A 22,981-nucleotide genomic window follows, 5' to 3' on the forward strand; every position below is an offset into this window, starting at 1 on the left:
CACGTTTCTTCAGTAATCAAAACCTGCGAAAATTAGACACGAAATCAACACCGTGAAGTAGCGATCGAGTTAAATGCATATATATAATAATATAATTATAAAGTAATAAGATCCGAACGGTTAGGGCGTAAATTAGGATCAAATTCAGGACGGAATGAAGAGTGTTACTTATTGGAAGGTGAACTTACTCGAGATTAATGGAGTTAGGCGGAGCAGTTGAGCTAGAGATAGAAAGAGAGAGTGAAGGTAATAAATTATACAAGTAGTAGTGGCGATGAAATCTATGGAGTTTGTAGATTGAATTCTCCGCCCAAATGAGGTGTTTATTATTATTATTATTATTATTATTGTTATTTTGTTTTGAATTAGCTTATTAAAGCTTAAGGTGGTACTTACGCATCAGTAAACGAAACGAACGTTCAGTGAATTATTCAACGGTAAGTTCGTTTTTGTTTAATTAATAAATTAATGAATATAAACAACAAATTTATGTTTCGTTCGTTCATTTATATTCATGAATGTTCGTTTATTTATGTCCATGTATGTCTGTTTATTTATGCCTGCTTACATATTAATAGAAAATAATTAAATATTATTCTTGAAGAAATGGATTTATATTTATTCAGTTAATTGTGTTCATTTATTTTTGATTGTGTTCATTTACACTGGATCCAAAAAAATTTTCTAGTGTGTTCACTGTTTTTAGATGCTCCAATTTTATAGAACTATACATAAAAAGTTTGGGGCCGATTCGATGGTTCTGGTCGGGTAAGCCTTATCACAAAATAAAAGTACGATATAATAATAAAAAAAATACATTGTCATTAGAAATTAAAAATACTTAAAAACAAGGCTCGTGTTTTTAGAATGACAATGAGTCGGGTTAGGGATGAGATTAGGTATTCCCAACCCATACCTATTATTGAAGTCTATCACATACCCCATGCAAAACTCATCTGGTAATTGTCATGTATACACGTGGGTTTCGGGTTTACCCATTATTAAAAATGTCGTTGGGTATGCCCGACCCAAAACCCATAGGGTATCTAACTATGTATCAAGTTTTGACAAATTATAACTAGTTTGTTTTTCACTAAACTAGTATATCAAGATCCTTGTTTGATGAACAAACTTCCTCTTCAGTATAATGCTTAAGCTTCAACATAGTACCTCATATACATTCAAATCCAAGTTTTATGTGAAACATATTATGATACAAAGATAAATAACATATTTTCTAAAAAAGAATAGATAGCTTTAGCGGCTTTAATACTTACCTAGGCATAGAGATGTGAAGTTAAGATGTACATGAAAACATAAAAATACATGAAACCTATTAAAGTTCCAATCTGCACAGCGGCACAAGTTGACGGAACGTTGTAGATATGTGTGGTAAAAAAGGGAAGAAATAAACAAACATAAATGAAAACGAGCATGTTTCCTTTTAAATAAACGAACGCAAACACAAAATGTGTGTTTAATTAAGTGTTCATATTTGTGTTTGTTTAAAGTTAAACGAACGAACACGAACATGCCCTTGTTCATGTTTGTTCGATTCGTTTACAGGCCTAGTAGTACTCTAATGGGTGAGCGAACCTTAACTATTAACCAAAGTAAATGATAACTAAACTGTTATTGAATCGAATTAACCAGTAATCGAGAGTAACTAACGGTTATGGTTAAGGTTATTTGATTTACCAAATAGATGGTTATGGTTATGGTTATGGTTATGGTTATGGTTACGGTTACGGTTAAGGACTACCCATAACCAAAACAAAAGAATAAAGGCATACTTATGTCGAAATGAATATATGTTTATATGTATGTGTGTGTCAGTGTCGCAACGAAAAATGCTAAGAATTTGTATAGATGTATATATTAAAATCATTCAATTCTCGTTGGGATGTCACCAATTTTATTTTATTTTTTTGTGTTCATTTAGCTCAAATTTTGTTTAAAATCCGTTTGGTTATTTAACTAAAAGTTACGGAAATCAAACCACAGCCGATTAATCGAAATCAAAGTTTGTTTATGATTATGATTAAGAGTAATAACCGAACCAAACTGTAATTTGCACACACGTTAGCCAATGCAATATTACCATTTGCCAACTGTTCGTGTTACTCAAATATTTGTTTGTAATTTGTAACCACTTATTTAAATCTCTCTCCTCATCGAGGTAATCTCAAATAATTACGCATCAACATTTTACAATATCTTATACCTTGAAACATAAATCAAGTGTTAGCAAATTAAAAGTTCTGGTCCGACATTGTCTTTGTGTTATTAAATTTATGATGATGATATTTTGAATTTGACATAATTCTAATATCAAATTACGTTTATGGTGTATTAACAAACATAATACTATTACATTTCCTCATTAATGTCATTAACAATTAACATTCTTGTTATATTTCGTATGAGATTTTTATTTCATCCGCCATACCTTTTTTATATTATATTATTATGTATGTGATTTTTATTCAACGGTTGTAGTATGACATATTAAAATACGATTTTTACATTTATAAATTAAAGAGTATTAAACTGTACAAGAAAATTATAAACTAAAACCAATATAATTAAAATTTGAAAATCAAGAGAAAAGGTGTCTCTCATATTATTTATTTAGACCAATTGGTATAGACGTATGGTTGATTGTGTGGAATGAACTTGTGGATTTTCACGACGTGAAATGCCATGCCCCAGTCGTGTGGAGTTTAGTCGTTGAATTATCCATTTTGTGTTGGTGAGCGTGGAGAAGGAAAAATCTGAAAAAAGCTATATTTTTATATTTTAATCTTTATTAATTAAGTTCCTTAACTGATTTTCCAATAGTAACTTGTACTTGTTAATTTAAAAAAAAAATTTGATTACACATTGTTTTTTTTAATCTATTTTAATGAACATTAAGATATGCATCTTACTAAAACGAAGTTGGTTTCAAATGCAATATTATTTGTTTCATAAACGCTTAAACGTTTATTGAAGTTACATTTTTTTTAACAATTCAATAATTTTATTGGTCATGTATACGGCTTTAAACAATTCCATAATCTTTTGGTCTCATATACAACTTTAAATGGCTCGAATTGTAGTGTTTTATCTTAATTTTTCAAAGTGCTAAAAAATAAAATTGTTGTTTTTTATTTATAAATAAAATTGACGTAGCAGCTTACACAATTGTAAAGAGTGAACTCACGCTCTTATATATATGGTTTCTTTATGTGAAAATAATGTGAAAACTGAGTAACGCCCCACTCCACCTCCGCCTTAAACATCATTACACCGTATAACGCCCCACTTCACCTCCACCTCCGCCTTAAACATCATTACACCGTATGTAGGAGGTGCCAATAGGGCAAGACTGTCATTATGTTGGTTGGCTTGAGGGCTTGGTTGTGGGCCCATGGTCGTTTCTTAATCAATCAAATTATTTTCACACTTTTTATTAAAAAAATATAGAATAAGTGTATTGTTAGTTAAAGCATTACATATTTTTACGAAAATAGTAGTGAAAGCCTTCATACCTATCGACAGTAACGTAACAATACATTTTTTTACTTTTTAATTAAACCGTTACACATATTCTAACTTCTAAGACTGAGGGGTGTGGGGGCTTCAACGGGGGCGCTAGAGCCAGTGGCGGACCCAGGATTTTTTGTCAATGGGGTCCCAATTTTTTCGGTTTACAAAATTTTTCGGGTCAGTCGTTATTCGGGTCGGGTCGATGCGAGGAACATAATAAAACACGGAACTATGGTGTCATTGGAAACGAGTAAGTAGAAAGAATCTAAATTACAAACTAGATGAAACATACACTTTTAATTCATACCCGAAAAACATGATCGTAATCTATATATATGGTCTTACATAATTGACCAAAACATGAAAAAATAACTCTAACACAAATAAATGATTAATTATAATATACATACACAAGGTAAATAATAAAAGAATATGCAAAATCCATGTTAACATTATATATGTTGCATGGTGATGATGACTATATGAGAGAAACTAACAAAAAGCACAAATACCCTAACTGAATAACTAAGACTAGGATATTAAAAAAACAACAAAAAAGGAGTATGATGGGGCTTGAACCTACAACCTCTCACAAGTAAAACAAGGAACTTTCCACTGTACCAGTTCAATCTTAATAGTATGGGTTCCAAGTATTAAATTTTATGGGGTCCTTACAAAATTTAATATACCGTCTCTAAGTAATTTTTAAAAAACATCGGTGTCCCGGGACCCCGATTGGACCTATGTGGGTCCGCCCCTGGCTAGAGCCCCTCCGCTCACGCCCCCAGGCGCTAACACCACTCCACCAGGGGCGCTAGAGGGCAAATAGAGGCAGGTGTGAGCTTGGTAGCGGGAGAAGAGAGAGAGGAAGTCACCTTGTTTTTAGCAAAAAGAGTCGTTGGCTCGTATTAAATTAAAAAAATATATTTTCTTAAACTTTTAATATATACCTTTATAAAATATACTCCATTTCACAATTATACACCTTTTCTTCTAAAATCCTCTCAAAATTAACAAAAAAAAATGTCGTGGTTCTCATCTGATTTCGACTCCTCCGAAGAGGATGATTTGCTTCTTCAAGTAGGGGGAGTTTTGACCGCAACCGTGGTGGATCTTTTGCAAAATCAAGCCCAGCAACCTCGAGTCCCAAGAGTTAGAGCACCACCTCGTGATCGTGATCGATCGGGTGCTAACGATACTTTGATTATGCATTATTTTAGCCCTCAACCGGTATACGAGGAGTTGGATTTTCGAACTCGTTTCCGAATGAGCAGACAATTGTTCATGCGTATAGCAAATGATTTAGAGGCACGGTATCCCTTTTTTCAACAAAGGGAGGATGCTAGGGGTCTCCCCGGTTTTACCTCTCTTAAAAAATGCACGACTGCTATCCGTCAATTAGCGTACGGAATTTCGTTGGACGCTTTGGATGAGTATTTACAGATGTCGAAAAGGGTTGCACGTGAATCCCTTCATTTTTTCTGCCAAGGTAAAAAACATTAATTTTAGTTTTTATTAAATATTTATTACATTTTTTAATATATATTATATGTTTATAGATTATTTTAATGCCTATAACTATAGATATATATATATACTTATATCGTATTTATATACGTAGGAGTCATATCGATTTACTCTCGGAGATATCTGCGTAAACCTACAATGTATGACATCCAACGCATATATGAGGTGCACGCAGAAAAACATGGTTTTCCTGGGATGCTAGGTAGCCTCGATTGTACGCATGTTGGATGGGCTATGTGTCCAACGGCCTGGCGAGGCCAGTTCCACCGTGGTGATCATGAAGGGCCGACACTTATACTTGAGGCGGCGGTGTCACAGGATCTTTGGTTTTGGCATGCTTTTTTTTGGTGTTGCTGGGTCAAATAACGACCTTAATGTTATCGATCAGTCACATTTGATCAACGACCTTATCGACGGGGTTGAACCACCTCAAGCTTTTGTTGCAAATGGAGAACTCTTCAAGTACGGGTACTATCTGGTCGATGGTATTTACAACGAATGGGCTTTGTTAGTGAAAGCTTTTACAGATCCAATCGCCGATAAACGGAAGTATTTTACGAAGAAGCAAGAGTCTGCTAGAAAAGATATTGAAAGAGCTTTTGGAGTTCTGAAAAAACAATATTATGTGCTAGCGAACCCGATACGTTATTGGACTCGGGAGAGGATAATGGACGTCGTCTACACGCGTCTGATCCTACACAACATGACGTTAGAAGACGAGGGCAAAGCTATCTGCCAAAACTACCAAGGTGACATTCCGCCACAACCGTCCACAATCAGTGATCAACAAAGACTTCATAACATAGCAAATATCAAGAGCCGTGAGACACACGGGAATCTTCGACATGAGTTGGTTGAATATTTGTGGGCGAGGCGACCCGATGATCTTGTATTAGATTAGTGTTATTATTAAGTATTATTGTTTGTTTAATTTTTAGTATGTTTTTTTTTGTAATTTGAATTTTAGATATTAATGTGTTTTTTTTATTAATGTGTGTTTTTTTTAATATTTTATGTGTTTTTTTAATAATATGTTATTTGAATATATTTATAAAAAAAATTTCGCTGGAGCCCCTCCACGCTAGGGGCCAGGGGCTCCACCAGGAGCTCCAACACCCCCTTATCCAGTTTTTCTCTCCACCAGGAGCCCCCACTAAAGCCCCCACACCCCTTAGTCTAAGTGACACTTCCACGATGTGAAACCAGATCCATGGTCTTTATTGGGTTAAAAAACTTGTTAAGCACCAAGAAGTGGATAATTAATGCCACCTTAATTGCTACATACATCATCTCTTTGCTTTAATTTACCATTATACCCATCCTCCATCTTTCTATTTTGCTATATATATACCACCACCCAAATAATAACCCTTCCTCCTCACCATTTGAAAGTTGCACAAACAAAAATGGTGACAAGCAAAACTCTAAAAACTTGTTTTCTTTTTTGGGTATTTACTGCCAATTTATCAGCCACTTCTTCAAGCTTACAAGTTGGTAAATAATTGGAACTTAAAAATTATGAATTTTGTAAAATTTGTGTTTTTATTATAGAATCATGGATGAGATTGCTAATGTGCTGGTACCGAATTTCAAGAAAATTAGGTACCAAGTATAATGGTACAGTATGGGTACCGGTACTCAGTACCAAATGTTCATCTCTATATGATATATATGGTATTAGTATCGAATAGATATTGGTACCGAATTACAAGAAAGAAAAATAGGTACCGAATACCGTACCAAATATGTCAGTGTAGTGGTACAATATGGCTACCGATATCAATACTCGGTACCAAATGCTCGTCCTTAATAGAATTTAATGTACCCATTTGTTGACTCTTGATTTGTGGGGTTTGTTTGCAGTTTCTTGCCAAAATTCACAAATTGATAATGCAAGTGATCCACCCATCACCATAGGTAAAAGTTTATAAATTTTAGTGATTAATTTTTTTTGTGAAAATTGATGCATCATTTTCTGGATTATGTTTTTTAACAGTTTGTTTGCAGATTGTCAACAAAATTCACCCCCAGATCATGCAAATGAACCACCAGCTGGTAAAAGTCTATAAATTTTGACTGATGAGTCATTGAGTTGCTGAATTTTAGTAGATGATTTTGACTATTAACTTTAAGTTTATAAAATATATTTTGACTTTTTGTTTATATAAAAATATCAACTGACTTTAATTTAATAAATTAAAAAATTCCAATCAACCAAAGGCTACATGTGGCAGTGTGTTGCACGACGATGCAAGTTAAATATTTTTTAAACTCGCTTTGACTTATGGTATACCATAATCCTATTAATTATCGATACCCGAATTTCAGCTTTGAAGCTGAATTTTAACTGTTAATAATTAGTTTGACGATCCAAAAGTTCGCACGCAAGACCCCTCCACGGAAGAAAACCAATAAGGGAAAACCTCCTGACTACTAGACCAGAGGCATGATGGTTAATAAAACTAAAATGCTAAGTTTTTATATTTTTATAGTTATATTACTTTTTAAGTTAAAGGTAACAATAAATTTAGTATATTTTTTTACTATTTTTTAAGTTTACCAAAGCTCTTTAAATTAAGTGTGTTTACTTAAACTTTCATCTTTTAACTTATTTAACAAATCAATTTAATAATAAAGGTTTATATTTATATTTGTTAATGTTAATTTATTTTATTTTGTTTAATTGCTATGTTATTACGATATCAAATGATGCATAAAATTGCATACTTCAGAATATTTATAATTCTTTGTAACTTCAAAATATTTAAAGTCCACCATCAATTAATGCAATTAATTCATCAGTTCATCCGCAGAATGAATCTTGTGATTTTATTTTTTAGGAATTTTGTATTGATTTATGATTTACAATGGTTTATGTGTAGGTTCATACCAAAATCCACCTCCAATTCAGACAAATCCACCGTCAAGCGGTGTCACGTCACCAATCCACCGACACTGGCATCACCACCACTATCATCATGCACAAAAACCACCTACTAATTGTGATTTACCACCCAGTAGCGCTATCACAACCCCACTGCGCCACCTCCAAGCAGTGGTGGAGGTGATGGTAGCAATGCTCCTAGTGGCGCTCCTTCTCCTTCAGTGGGTGACAACCCTTCACCGCCATGCAGTGGTTGTCCTTGTAGACACCCACCGATCTCGGGTCCTGTTGGACCCGTTATAGCACCCTCCCCAAATGAACAACACATCCTTCCTTGGCACCACCCTCTGGGTGTCATTACTACCCTCCACCTTCCACCACCGTCCCACCCTCAACCGCTCCCTCGACTAGCCCGTCGTTGCAAACCAAGCCCCACACCCAACAACCAAAAACCCCGGCTATCACCGACGATAATTCTCCACCGCCTCCATCTTTCCCAAATATACCTTTCATTCATGGTGGCACATGCAAGTAAGTAAATAACTAAATTTAAATATCTAATAACGTTCTCATGAGTCTGTCTTCATCTATATAATTTAACTGAGAAATTCATTTTCTATAAACCTTTGTTTATTTTTGAAAAACCCTTATACATTCGATTTTCCATATTACTTACAAACACTTATTTTATTAATTTTTTATCGGTTTTATACACTCACATGAAAAAATTCACATTCCATTATCTAAAATAAATTTATCTTAAATTATATAGAAAATTTTAACAAAAGCGTTTAATTTACCCTAGCATCTCATATTCTAAAATAGATGTGTTTTACATAAGTTAAGCTTCTTAACTATTTAAAAAGGTACATAATTAAATCTCTACAAATTGTTGAGAGTGTATGAAAAAGAGAAAAATAATAATATAAGCTTATGTGCGTATGACAAAGATAGAGATAGAGAATAAGATGCGAGGGGTTTTTTAAAATTAAACAAATTTTAAAGAAAAATATGTTTTTTATTAAATTTTACAGATAGAGGTAGAAAATGAGTTGTGAATGCTCTAATATATATATTGATGAATAGTGTGCCTTTAAATATAGAGGATCAGTATTGTTTTTATCAAATATTTCTTTATTATAAATTAAAGTCGTAGGTTGTTCTAGAGCATTCACATTCCATTTTCTAAAATCAATTTATCTCTAAGTTATTTATAAATTTTTAACAAAACACCTAGTTTAGCTTTACATCTCATTCTTTGAAATAGAGATATGTTTTTTTTCCTCTGGTTAGTTATTTGCTAATCGGGTGTGTATTTTACACTAAGTTTGCCTTTCGAGAACATAAATAAATATATAAACTCTACACATCTTGTTAATACAAGATACAACTTTATAATGTAATACAGTTTCTGGAAGAGACACCCAAACTTGGTGTCGAGTGTACTTAGGTGGTGGCATACCGCAATTGATCTAGCCATAGGACGACACAAACATACTCAAGGAATAAACATGAACTTTGAAGAAGCGCTTTCAAACACAAGAACCGATGGCATCGGTGCACTTTACCGTGAAGGAGCAACCGCTTTGCTAAACTCCATGGTGAACAGGAACTTTCCGTTCACAACGCGTCATGTTCGTGATAGTTTTTTGGCCGCACTTTCCTCGAACAAGGCGGCAACAGCTCAAGCGGAGATTTTCAAGCTAGCCAACGAAGGTCGCCTCAAGCCAAGAGTCTAGTTGATTGTAACTATCGCATTTTGCTTAATTATAATGAAGTTCATCGTCTTTTTTGTTTACATAAAATATCAAAAGTTTGTTTACATGTAAAAATTAAATGATCACTAACTAAGATAAAAAAAATAGGTAAAAAAAATATTTAATAAAATTACATAGAAAAAGAAAATGATCATGAGAAGGTGCCAAAACTTTGAATCTCTGAATTGTAATTTTCCTAAATTATAGTAAAACTAGTGTTTTTTCCGGCGCGTTGCTCCGAGCAGGTCGGTAAAACTTGGGCGGTCGTAAAACCCAAGCATTGTCGGTTTCAAGTATTGAGGTGTGACTTCGGTCGGTTTCGTTTGCTTGCTATATTGTACCGAAACTAAAACAAAAAAATTATAAAAACTAAGGTGGACCAATGGAGTCACGTCGATTGGTAAAACTCGAGCATTGGTATTATAAAAACTAAGGTGGACCAATGGAGTCACGTCGATTGGTAAAACTCGAGCATTGGTAAAACCCGACATTCGGTACGGTACTGGAAATAAAACAAAAAAATGTCTTGTACCAATAAGATGTCGCAAGGTGACCCAACGGGTACTTGCGATGCCAAGTCTCTTATTTATATTAATATATTTAAACAAAAAACACAAATACAATAATTTAAACAAAACCACTTAAAAGAAAAAAAAAAGGATATGAAATTTTGCCTCACGAGACTTGAACTTGCATTCAAAGTTTCTTCTAACTTCCCAAACACTAACAAAATTAGCAACAGCCAACTCATCAAGGTATCACAATTGTTTATACATCAAAATAATTTACATAAATACAGTAGATATAGTATTCAAAAAATTAATTTGTGACACCAAAGTTCTTAATTATACTATATAGATAATATGTCCATCATTTTTCATATCAATATATAAACATTGATGCTTTGTTACAAGTTTTGAAGTATGATTAAGGAACAAGTTCATGAAAATGTAAATTTATCTTATACCTTATTCATATACGAGGTTACACTTGATTGTTGTACCTTTATTCATATATGAAGTGTTAAGTAATTCAAGTGATTCATTAAGTGGTAAAGTAGTTAAAAACATGTCATGACTAGTGAAGAAACACTAAGTGAACCCACGGGCAGATTATAGATAATTTGGGGGTTAAGTAATGTTTCCCAAGAGGATGAGGTCCAGCAGAGAAGGTTGTTCTTCAGGGGACCTGCAAAACAGACACCGTAAGCTCGTCACTGAGAAGGGGGGGTTCCTCCTTGTGACCACCCTCCGGCGTGAGAATCAGACTAGATTGCTCTGAATATAAGTGTATATTAAGAGATTGCTAGATAAGATTGAGATATCAGATGATGTCCTTACCATTCCAAGGTGTTGGAGTATTTATAGCCGAAGGTAGGTTTCCCAGAAGGTACAGCCGGCTGAATAGTATTCATGTTCTACCAACAGTGGACTACGCACAGGCCATGCTGGTTGGTGGATAGGCTACGGCCAACAGTAAAGGTCGGCTGTATACTGTTCCTTTACTGCCGGCTACGCACTGTTCCACCAACTGTAGGCTGCGCACGTCCCATCGTAAGGGTTGGTGAGTAGGCAGCGGCTAATAGTGACAAACAGTACTAGAGGGTGCTCCTCCTCGTATTGTTGTCGGTGAGCTGTCACCCTGTGATTGGTTCATGGGCTGCTCTGGTCAAATTGTCTGTTCCGCCCATACCTTAGTAGGTATAGTACGAAAGACCTTCCAGAAGCATACGGACTGGCTCATTTAGGCGGGAGTATTCTCGCCTTGCTCATTCCTTCATGTGACTACTGAAGTGGCTAATGCCTTGTGCGTGTAGCCTTGCTGTTAGTGCGGGTAGCCTTCCCTGATGGCTTGTATCCGCAGCTGCGGGAACAGGCGGGGTACTTCACCATTGGGAGGCTTTCCCTGCGGGTACAGCTGGCGTACTGCGCGTAAGGTTCTTTGAGCATGGTGGGTCCTGCTGGAGCAGTTGGTCATTGCGCAGACGTCCCTGTTCAAGGTGAGTCTTGCGGGTCCAACTGGGCTCTGCTGGGACCTACCTCTTCAAGTCCCCCCAGTCCAATGTTCTTCTCATGAATTATTAATAAGTGAGGTGAGCTTTTGGACTTAGCAAGGGGTTTTTGAAAAGGGTTTAGTTTTTAGGTTTTCCGTGGTGATTCTTCCCGCGGTTTTCCTGATGTCACGCAGAAATTCCCGACTTTTCTGCTTGATCTTTGGGTGTGAAGCGGGTAGGTTTGTAACCTCCTCGTACGTCAGGAGCGTTGAGTCCCACTTGTGTGGATTCTCCGTGGGGTTTTGGTAGTTTTCAACATACTGATCAATTATGCTAAAACCACCAATCCCATCATGAAGTTTCGAACAATATAGTTCTCGACGTTCCCGTAATGCGGGGATGTTATTCCCGTTTCCGCCAGCATGGCCCAGAAGATCCTTCTTGGTTTGAATTCCCTGCAGAGTGCTAAGTATGTGAAGGGTTTTGCCTTGACACTGTACCCGCACTTGTCTTACGGTTACTTTACTTCCAAGGTATTCCTGGCGTCAATTCCTTGCAGGTGCTAAGTATGTGAAGGGTTTTGCCTTAACACTGTACCCGCACCCGTCTTATGGTTACTTGGTTGCCGAGGAATTCTTGGCTTCAATTCCTTGCAGGTGCTAAGTATGTGAAGGGTTTTGCCTTAACACTGTACCCGCACCTGTCTTACAGTTACTTGGTTGCCAAGGTAAGGGGTATTTTCCCGCTTACTTTTGAATCTTTTTGAATTTTGAATTTTGAAATTCGAAGGGTTGGTGGAAGGATAAGAACAGTCCAAACCTCTGAAACGTCGTGCGACGGTTTCTTCTGACTGTATCAGGACGTGCAGGAAGTTATGGTGACGTGACAGTACATGGTCATTCCAGACGCCTTTTCAGGCGCGTGGGCGCGATTTTTCGGGCGCGTGGCCGCGAAATTAATGGTATGCGTCCTGTCAACAGCTGTTGCCAGCTTGCTTTTTGCCACGTGTCATAGTTTCATTGCACCTTCGTTTTCTCTCTCTTCCGCATTAATTTCATCGCATTAATTGCGATTAGTATATAAAGGGGGAGAGGGTTCTTTGTAATCCACACTTTCACTCTTCTCTTCATCTTCTTTGCGATTTCCGGCGAATACTCACCTTTTCAGGCAAGCATTCTCCCGAAATCGTTTTCTTCTTCTTTTACAAGATGTCTCGTGATCTCGAATCTACAGCTGATGACAAGAGTACTGCTGGCGAGTGCCAGTGTGCTCTGCCTGGCGATCTGTATCGGTACGTCGTCAGGAAGTTCATGCTCAAGTCTCTCGAGCCTGAGTTTCCTGAACCCCATCAGACGGTGTACGATGCCCCCAGAGGCAAGATCGGGGTTTATGCTGCATTCTTTGTTTATGGGAATCTTAGGTTCCCATTGACGAAGTTTGTTTACCGTGTCCTTGAGAGGCACGGTGTTCATTTGACCGAGTTGCACCCCATGGCGATCGCCAAGATTCGCCACTTCGAGTGGGTGTGCCGGATTTTTGGCATTGAGCCCTATGTTGACCGCCTGATGACCTTCTACACTTGGAGGTGCATCCAGGGGTGGTACACGTTGATAACCCGGATAAAGGGTTTGAAGATTTGCGCAACCGAGCGCAGTCTTCGCGCGTGGAAGCGGGAGTTCTTCTACATCTCCGCTCGCGCCATCCCCCTTGCCATGAAATTCAAGAACGGGCAAGCCCTTCCTAGCCTTCACGCCTCCAACTACGAGGAGGCGGAATGGTTTTCGAAGATTTCCCGGGTCCAATCTCCGGTTTACCGGTTTGCGGAGTCCGGGATGGTGATGCTGGGGATGAGCCGGGTGTGGAAGGAGGCCGATGCGCGAGAGATTCCGATCGTCCTCGAATACGGTTCGAACTCTGTTCCTTACGGTATGCTTTGTTTCCTTTTGTTGATTTAGAATCTCTTCTAACTTTTTTCCTGTTTATTTCAGAGGGGAACGACTTGCAGTCGCTCTTGAACCCGCGGGAGGCTGACGGTCCCGCTCGGATGGGTACTCGCGCTCTAGACGAGAACGAGTTGCCCATCCTAGAACAAACGGCGGATCGGTTCGTGGAGGTCTATCCGCTAGGCCATGAGATCCTTAGCGCCCGTCGGCCAGGTAAGGCGCTATTCGACCCTCGACCCCTCAATGTTGAAACCTCTGCTGGAATTCCTCTAATCGTATGTTCTGATGAGGAATCCGCAGATGGTCCTCCGTTGGTGCGGAAGAAGAAGGCTGCCGGCGGGAAGGGGAAGGAGAAGGTGGCCTCCACTGCCGATCCAGCGCCTCGGTCTGACTCGGAGACCGAGAGCGAAGAGGTGGCGGGGAATCCTGGTGGTGATAAGATCACCATTCCGGAGGCTGTGACAACTGTCACCGAAGAGCCCAGGATGACGACGGTGACCGGCGTGAAGAGGCCGGCTCCATCGGGTTCGTCCCCGCCTCTCCGTACCTTTAGGCTCAAGAAAACCCGTAAGTACAAACTTCCTTTATCTTTAGCTTCATAGTTTAATGTCGTTTTAACACTTATCTTCTTTACGCAGGCGTGGATGTTGACGCATTCCAGGGTGGAGCGCAGAGGAGTACCTCTCCGCCAATGACGGTAGGCTTGGTCAGCCTACCTGAGGCGTCGACCCAGGCGCCTGCGCCTGCTTCCGCTGGTTCAGTTGCTCACTCCTTTGAGCCGACTGTTCCAGCTGTGATGACGTCACCGCCGGCTGTGAGTGCTATTTTTACAGCATCCTTCACCGAGCCGGCGGTTACTATTGCTGCGGATTCCGCGGCGGCGACCGCGGCGGCTGCTACCATGCCCCCGTCATCGGCAACGACGGCCGATCCATCAGGTACGCATGGGGCTTCTCGCCAATCTCTGCCACCTTCCCATCTGCCTGACCTCTTGGATGGATTTCCCTTGGGTTCAGGTGATGGGTTCGGCGGCTATCGACCTGTTATTGACCCTACAGGTGCGTAGGATTCTTTTGGCCTATTATATATATATATATATATCATCTTTTCCTAACTGCTTTATGTTTTTTGCAGTGTCGGATTCCAATGAAGTGTATGTTCCACGATGGAACATTCGCCGAGGAACAACCCTTCGCACCCCTGTGGAGTGCGTGGAGTGGGCTCGTCACGCTGCTCCTAGTGGTGCGTTGGGGGAAGCCATGGCTAGCTACCAGGAGGGTAGGCTAAGCAATGAGCTTCGGGTTCTCCTGGCTCGGATGCAGCCGCGCGTCGAGCTGCTTTGTCGTGAAAACGACAAGTTGAAAGCAGCTCGCGTTAAAGAAGTAGCTCAGGCGCGGGCTGTCCGGGAGGAGAACCAAAAACTTACCGCAGTGGCTGCGGAGAAGGAGAAGGCCTTCAAGGCCCTCGAGGTTGAAGTTCAGGCCCGGCTCGAGGCCCGTTCCAAGGCTGCCCAAGCTGTTAATGAACAGCTTCGGCTGGCTAAGAAAACTGCAAGGAACGCAACCGAGAGGGCCACCAAGGCTGAAGCTGTTGCTGAGCCTCTACGCGTGGAGAATGAGGAGCTTAAAGCCAAATTAGAGGCTCTCCAGCAGGCTCATGATGCCTTGGCGATGGAAGACGCCAAAAAGCTCCAAGAAATCCTGGACCAGAGGGGGGTGCTTGACCATGCTGAGCGTAAGCTGAAGGGCGTCGAAGAGGCTGCGGCTAAAGAAGTGTTGCTTGCCAACCTCAACAAGAGTGAAGCCGATCGCGCCCGTAACGAAGCTCAAGCTGCCCTCCAAGAAGCCCTGGTTGCCAAGGAATGGCTTCTTCGAGAAGCGTTGTGTCACACCCGGCCCTGAGCGGCGGAAACAGCCGGGCGTGCGCGAGTGGGGATTGATACTTAAGCACAGGCCATTGCAAAACATTCAAAGATTTTTATTGCGCATGAGAAGTTTAATACAAATACATTACATTGTTTAAGTATTACATAAAAACATCCAAGTACAAAAACTGAAGATTTTCTCGCCATATCCCCTTTCGCGGCGGGTAACCGTGCGCATCGAGGGGATAAAACCAAAATCTTCCAAAAAGCTTGTTTTAGATGTTCAACGTGGGGTGCTCTAAGTGTGACTCCATGCGCTACCTAGTTATCTCCTGAAAGACACGTAGAAACATTTGAATCAGTATAAACTGAGTGAGTTCACAAGTTTTAGTAACTTGATAAATCGTATTGCATCATAATCATTCTGAAACATAATTCTGTTAGCATCATTAAAACACATGCTTGGTAAAACATAGTTCTGTCAACATATTCTGGTAAAATCGTTCCGCGGGTTACGCGCGAACGTTTCTGGGAACTGTGCTCGTCTGTGCAAGTGGCGCTGCCACTACGAGCGAATATATGCTGCAATACCGTCCCGCGGGTTACGCGCGGACGTTGTGCCGGAAAACAAGGCGCTCGTCTGCGTAAGAGGAGCGACCTCTACGAACGGGCTCAAACCCATAGTACTGCCCCGTGCTAGGCACTCGTCTGTGTAAGAGGTGCGACCCCTACGAGTGGGCGGATCAAACCAGCAGTCCCTACCCTTAGAGTTCCAATGGTAAAGTGATCACTTACTCGAATCTGGTGCACTATCATCGAAAAACCATAGGTAACTGTTCGCATTGCTCATCATGAAACATAACTTAAACACGTAATCGTTTGCTTAGCTTGTAAGTATACCATGATAAAACATTATTTAAGTACGTGTCCCTCGCCCCGAAAACAGTTTAAAATAGTGAAAATAGTGCAAAGGGGGCTGTGAGACTCACCTGTGGTTCTTGTTAGGGATTAATCGAGATTCGGGTTTTCTTGGTGTTGGCCTCGGAATCGAAGGTCTAGAATACGATTAAATAACAAATATATATATTAAGATCAAGATATAAGGGTTGGAAAGTAGATCTCAAGGTTAATATCTCGGCTTACCTAGTAACAGGATCGGAGCTGGAAACAATGGATGCTTGGAAAAGATTAGTGCAAGTTTGTAGTTCTTTGAAGTGTGTTTTGGGTGATAATTTAGGCTACAAATTTATAGGCAAACTCAAGGGAACATAATCCCTTGCTTTAGGGAATTGTAATCTTTTGAAATGATGATAAAGTATGGAAATTATTATTATTTATTAAAAAGAGTAGAAAAGTAGATTAAAGATTCTGATTTGATATGGACAGGACATGCAGGGCTGTGGTTGGTGAGAGTGGGTGGCTGGCAGTTGACTTTTACAGTTTGCTTTTTCAGTGCTTTAGACAATGTACAGTAAAAAGTAGAAGTTTTCTGAAACACGCTACCGCCCTCATTTGGGCGGGGACAATTTCCTTAAATCTGATCATTTTGACTAAGTGTTCTGCGCGTATAACTTAGTGCGCATAGCTTCCTGCGTGTAGGACATTTCTTTGCTGCGGGTAGGTGCGTAACCTTCTCGCAGTTAAGGACATTTGAGTTTCATTTGTAGATTCTCCAGGTGGTTTTGGTATTTCAACATAGTGATCAGTCATGTTGAAGTCAATTCCATCCTGGAGCTTCAGACAAACTAGCTCTCAACGTTCCCGCCATGCGGGTAGGTTAGTTCCCTTCCGCACGCGCATAAACGATGTAGGATGCACCCGCCTTAGCATCATGCGGGATGGTCGACCCATAGACAACATAACGTTTAAGTTACATGAAAACATAAGGCCAAAACGTTCACGCATGGCGCATATAACATATGCTCACGCTGGTTCTTAACATGGTGCGCTCGCGCAGGGCGCACATAACACATGTACGCGCTGACTAACATGGCGCGCTCGCGCAGGGCAATCATAAATGCCCGCGCTGATTCTAACGTAATCTCGCGCCGGGCGCACATAATGTGCCCGCGCTGATTCTTAACATAGCGCGCTCGCGCAGGGCGCACATAACAAATGCACGCGCTGACTAACCTGGCGCGCATCATATTTACAATCACCTAATTATTAGGTTGATTACTTAGTTAAGGGGTTGGGAATTTACCGGGTGTCACATTCTCCCCTTGTTAAACGAATTTCGTCCCGAAATTTAAGAGACGTTGCTGGCAGAAGCCATACTCTGAAAGAGGTGTGGGTATTTTATGCGCATCTGATCTTCTCTTTCCCAAGTGAATTCAGGCCCACGCCTTGAGTTCCATTGAACTTTTACCAACTTGATTCTGCTTCTGCGCAACCTTTGTTCTTTCCAATCGGTTACTGCTATAGGCTCTTCTACGAAGTGCAGCTGTTTGTCGATGTGAATCTCTTCCATCGGCAAAATTAACGTTTCGTCAGATAAACATTTCTTGAGGTTGGATACATGAAACGTATCATGAACTCCACTGAGTTCGGCGGGTAGACGGAGTTTATAAGCAACTGGACCGATCCTCTCCAGGATCTCAAATGGTCCAATGTAGCGCGGATTTAGCTTTCCTCGCTTACCGAAACGGGGGACTCCCTTCCATGGAGAGACTTTCAAAAGTACTTTATCCCCTACCTGAAACTCCAACGGTTTCCTTCTCATATCAGCATAACTTTTCTGTCTGTCGCGTGCTGCCTTAAGGCGATCCCTTATCTGAAAAATCTTGTCTGTTGTTTCTTGGATCACTTCTGGACCAGTCATTTGCTTGTCGCCCACTTCAGCCCAACACAGTGGGGATCTACACTTGCGCCCATATAAAGCTTCGAACGGCGCAGCCTTAATGCTTGTGTGATAACTGTTATTGTAAGAAAATTCAACCAACGGGAGGTGGGTATCCCAACTACCTCCAAAATCGATCGCGCACGCGCGCAGCATATCTTCCAATGTCTGGATCGTTCGTTCGCTTTGTCCATCCGTTTGGGGGTGATAAGCCGTACTCATGTCCAGTCGAGTACCTAACCCCTCTTGTAATGATCTCCAAAACCTTGATGTAAACCGACTATCTCGATCAGAAATGATGGACACTGGGACTCCATGTTTTGAAACTACTTCTCGAATATACAATCGGGCTAACCTTTCCATTTTATCAGTTTCTTTAATCGGCAGGAAGTGCGCTGACTTAGTTAGCCGATCTACAATAACCCATATCGTGTCATAACCCCCAGGTGTCCTTGGTAGTTTGGTGATGAAGTCCATAGAGATTTGTTCCCACTTCCACATGGGAATTTCTGGCTGCTGAAGCAACCCCGATGGTTTCTGGTATTCAGCCTTTACTTTTGAACACGTCAGGCACTTACTGACATACATCGCGATGGCGCCTTTAAGATTGGGCCACCAATACAGCGTTTTAACATCTTGGTACATCTTGTCTGCGCCAGGATGTACGGAATATCGCGTCTTGTGAGCTTCGTTTAAAACTTGCTCGCGCAATCCTCCCTTGAGAGGGACCCATAAGCGGTTGGCAAAATATAGATTGCCGTTCTCTTTAAGTTCCAAATTCTTAACCATACCCCCAAGGCATTCGTTTTTAACAAACTCTGGTTTCAAGGCTTCTTGCTGAGCGTCTCGGATGCGGGTAGAGAGATCTGCGTGAATGGTCAACCTTAGAGCCTTGTCTCGTAGCGTTTTTATTCGCTCCTTTCTGCTTAGCGCGTCTGCTACCACATTCGCTTTCCCCGGATGATACTTGATCTCGCAATCATAATCATTCAACAATTCAACCCATCTTCGTTGCCTCATGTTTAATTCCTTCTGATCGAATATATGTTGGAGGCTCTTATGATCCGTAAAGATTACACATTTCGTACCGTAGAGGTAATGGCGCCAAATCTTTAGCGCGAAGACAACAGCTCCAAGTTCTAAATCATGCGTTGTGTAGTTCTTCTCGTTGGTCTTAAGTTGGCGCGAGGCATACGCTATAACTTTGTCTCGCTGCATAAGGACACATCCGAGTCCCTGGTGTGAAGCGTCGCAGTAAACGACGATGTCCTCTGTCCCCTCGGGCAGAGATAGAATTGGCGCACTACATAACTTCTGCTTCAACATTTGAAACGCTGCTTCCTGGTTTTCGCCCCAAACAAACATCCTGTCTTTCTGAGTTAGCGCGGTCAGAGGTAGAGCTATCTTGGAGAAGTTCTCAATGAAGCGTCGATAGTAGCCAGCTAGCCCAAGGAATTGCCTCACCTCAGTTGGGGTTTTTGGCGCTTCCCAGTTTTCGATGGCCTTGACTTTGGAAGGATCAACGTGAATTCCTTTCTCGTTTACAACGTGACCGAGGAAGTGAACTTCTCTAAGCCAAAATTCGCACTTGGAAAACTTCGCATACAACTTTTCTTTCCTTAACAATTCCAAAATCAATCTCAGGTGTTGCTCATGCTCGGCCTTGGTTCGAGAGTAAATCAAAATATCATCTATAAACACAATCACAAACTTGTCCAAATATGGTTTGCACACACGGTTCATCAGATCCATGAATATAGCCGGCGCATTAGTTAGCCCGAAAGGCATCACTAAGAACTCATAATGGCCATATCTGGTTCGGAAGGCTGTCTTTGGCGCGTCTTCCTCATGGACCCTAAGTTGGTGGTATCCTGACCGTAGATCTATCTTCGAATAATAACTGGATCCCTGCAACTGATCAAATAAGTCGTCAATCCTCGGTAAGGGGTACCGATTTTTGACTGTCAGCTTGTTCAGCTCCCTGTAGTCAATACACATCCGGAACGAACCATCCTTCTTCTTTACAAACAGTACTGGAGCTCCCCAAGGTGAAAAGCTTGGGCGTATGAAACCCTTATCCAATAGTTCCTGTAACTGATTGGATAGCTCTTGCATCTCAGATGGAGCTAAGCGGTAAGGCGCTCGAGCTACTGGCGCAGCTCCTGGGACCAAATCAATACGAAACTCGACTTGTCGCGGCGGCGGTAACCCGGGCAAATCTTCAGGAAAAACTTCGGGAAATTCGCGCACTACTGGTAAGTCTTCAATTCTTCGCTCGTCTCCTTTCTCTACTACATGCGCCAGGAAGGCGTAGCACCCTTTCCTTAGGCACTTACGCGCCTTTAGGCATGAAATCAGTTTCGTCGCAACTCCTCTTCTTTCCCCTTGAATCATCAAAGTTTCTCCGTTCAACAGTGGGATCCGAACCTGTTTCTCATGACAAACAATCTCCGCGAGATTCTCGACCAACCAATCCATACCTACCACAATATCGAAACTTCCCAAATCTATTGTCAACATGTTTATATTGAACTCATGACCTCCCATGACTAATACACATTGTTCAGTCCTTTCATTCGCGCATAACTGCCTACCATTGGCCAGTTCTATAGTATAAGGTTTGTCTAGCCTACTGGTCGCTAAGCCCAGGGAGTTTTTAAACTCATGGGACATAAAACTTAGGTCAGCGCCAGTATCAAATAAGACAGATGCATAATGACCGTTAAGCAAAAACGTACCAGTTACCACATTCGGCTCTTCCTTTGCCTCACCCGCGCCGATCACAAAAGCTCTCCCGCGAGCTTGGTTTCCTTTCTGTGGGCAATCCCGACTGAAGTGTCCAGGCTTCCCGCATGCGTAGCAGTTGTCATTGGCTCCAGCTTCTTTAGCACGGCAATTCACCGTCTTGTGTCCTGGTCTGCCACATTTGGCGCACGTGACGTTCGCGCATTCGCCTTCGTGGTGATACTTGCATTTGTTGCACCAGGGGTAAGGCCCGCTGTATCCTTTCCTTGATGGTTCCGCGGCTTGAATCGCGTAAACCCTTGTGCTTTCCTGCTTCTTGGGCGGTGGCTGCTTGAAGTCTGATCCTCGGTGGGAGTTCCATTTCCTCTTGGAGTCAGAGGTTCGCTGCTCGTTCCAGCGAGCAGTCAACATACCCGCACGAACCGTATCCCTTGTAAGGGTGATGGCTCGCGCAACCGCCTCGTCAAAGGTCGGAGGTGCGGCGGCGTTGAGCGGAACTCTAACGACAGGGGGCAACCCAAAGATATACCTCTCGATTTTCTTTTCTTCTGTGTTTGTCATATCTGGCACCAGCTGGCAAAGCTCGTTGAAACGATTGGTGTAGGCATCGATATCCGTTCCTACCATGGTGTGGTTCCAGAATTCTTGTTGCAAGCTCTGAATTTCTGCGCGAGAGCAGAACTTTCTCATCAACATTTCTTTCAATTCTTCCCAGGTCTTGTGAAGAGCAACTTCTCGCCCCAAAGTCTTTACTTGGAGCTTCCACCAAGACGAAGCTGCTTCTTGGAACATGCAGGTCGCGTAAAGGACCTTCTGGTTTTCACTACATCCGCTGATGGAGAGAACTGTCTCCATCTTGTCAATCCAATTGTAGAGCCCAATGGCTCCTTCGGTGCCTTTGAACGGCCAAGGCCTACAGGCCATAAATGTTTTATAGGAGCATCCTTTGTCCAAGGTTCCTGATTCGGGTTCTGGGGTCTCGTTCTCTTGGCGACCCTGACTAGATTCGGCCTTGCTGGCCTCATGCGTTGTAATCGCCTGCGCGATTATTTCTGCGAGCTCCTCGGGTGTCATGGTAATTCCCTTGGCTCTGGTTGGAGGCATTCTTTTCATAAAAAGAAAATATAACAAACTTAGCGCATGTACTCAGAGCACATAATGTTCTTATCTCTAGACACTGTGACCCGTGTTCCTAAGTGCGTGTGTGATTTTTCTTTTGAAAATATTTTATGAAAAATATTTCATGCGATTCCCCAAAGGTTATAGTCTAGGTTAAAAACTTCTTTTCCTAGTTCGCTATAACCAGTGCTCTGATACCAATCTGTCACACCCGGCCCTGAGCGGCGGAAACAGCCGGGCGTGCGCGAGTGGGGATTGATACTTAAGCACAGGCCATTGCAAAACATTCAAAGATTTTTATTGCGCATGAGAAGTTTAATACAAATACATTACATTGTTTAAGTATTACATAAAAACATCCAAGTACAAAAACTGAAGATTTTCTCGCCATATCCCCTTTCGCGGCGGGTAACCGTGCGCATCGAGGGGATAAAACCAAAATCTTCCAAAAAGCTTGTTTTAGATGTTCAACGTGGGGTGCTCTAAGTGTGACTCCATGCGCTACCTAGTTATCTCCTGAAAGACACGTAGAAACATTTGAATCAGTATAAACTGAGTGAGTTCACAAGTTTTAGTAACTTGATAAATCGTATTGCATCATAATCATTCTGAAACATAATTCTGTTAGCATCATTAAAACACATGCTTGGTAAAACATAGTTCTGTCAACATATTCTGGTAAAATCGTTCCGCGGGTTACGCGCGAACGTTTCTGGGAACTGTGCTCGTCTGTGCAAGTGGCGCTGCCACTACGAGCGAATATATGCTGCAATACCGTC

This window comes from Bidens hawaiensis, unplaced genomic scaffold (assembly GCF_021521415.1).
Source record: "Bidens hawaiensis isolate Kalapana, Puna unplaced genomic scaffold, B.hawaiensis_p1.1 tig00039114_1, whole genome shotgun sequence".
NCBI lineage: Eukaryota > Viridiplantae > Streptophyta > Magnoliopsida > Asterales > Asteraceae > Bidens > Bidens hawaiensis.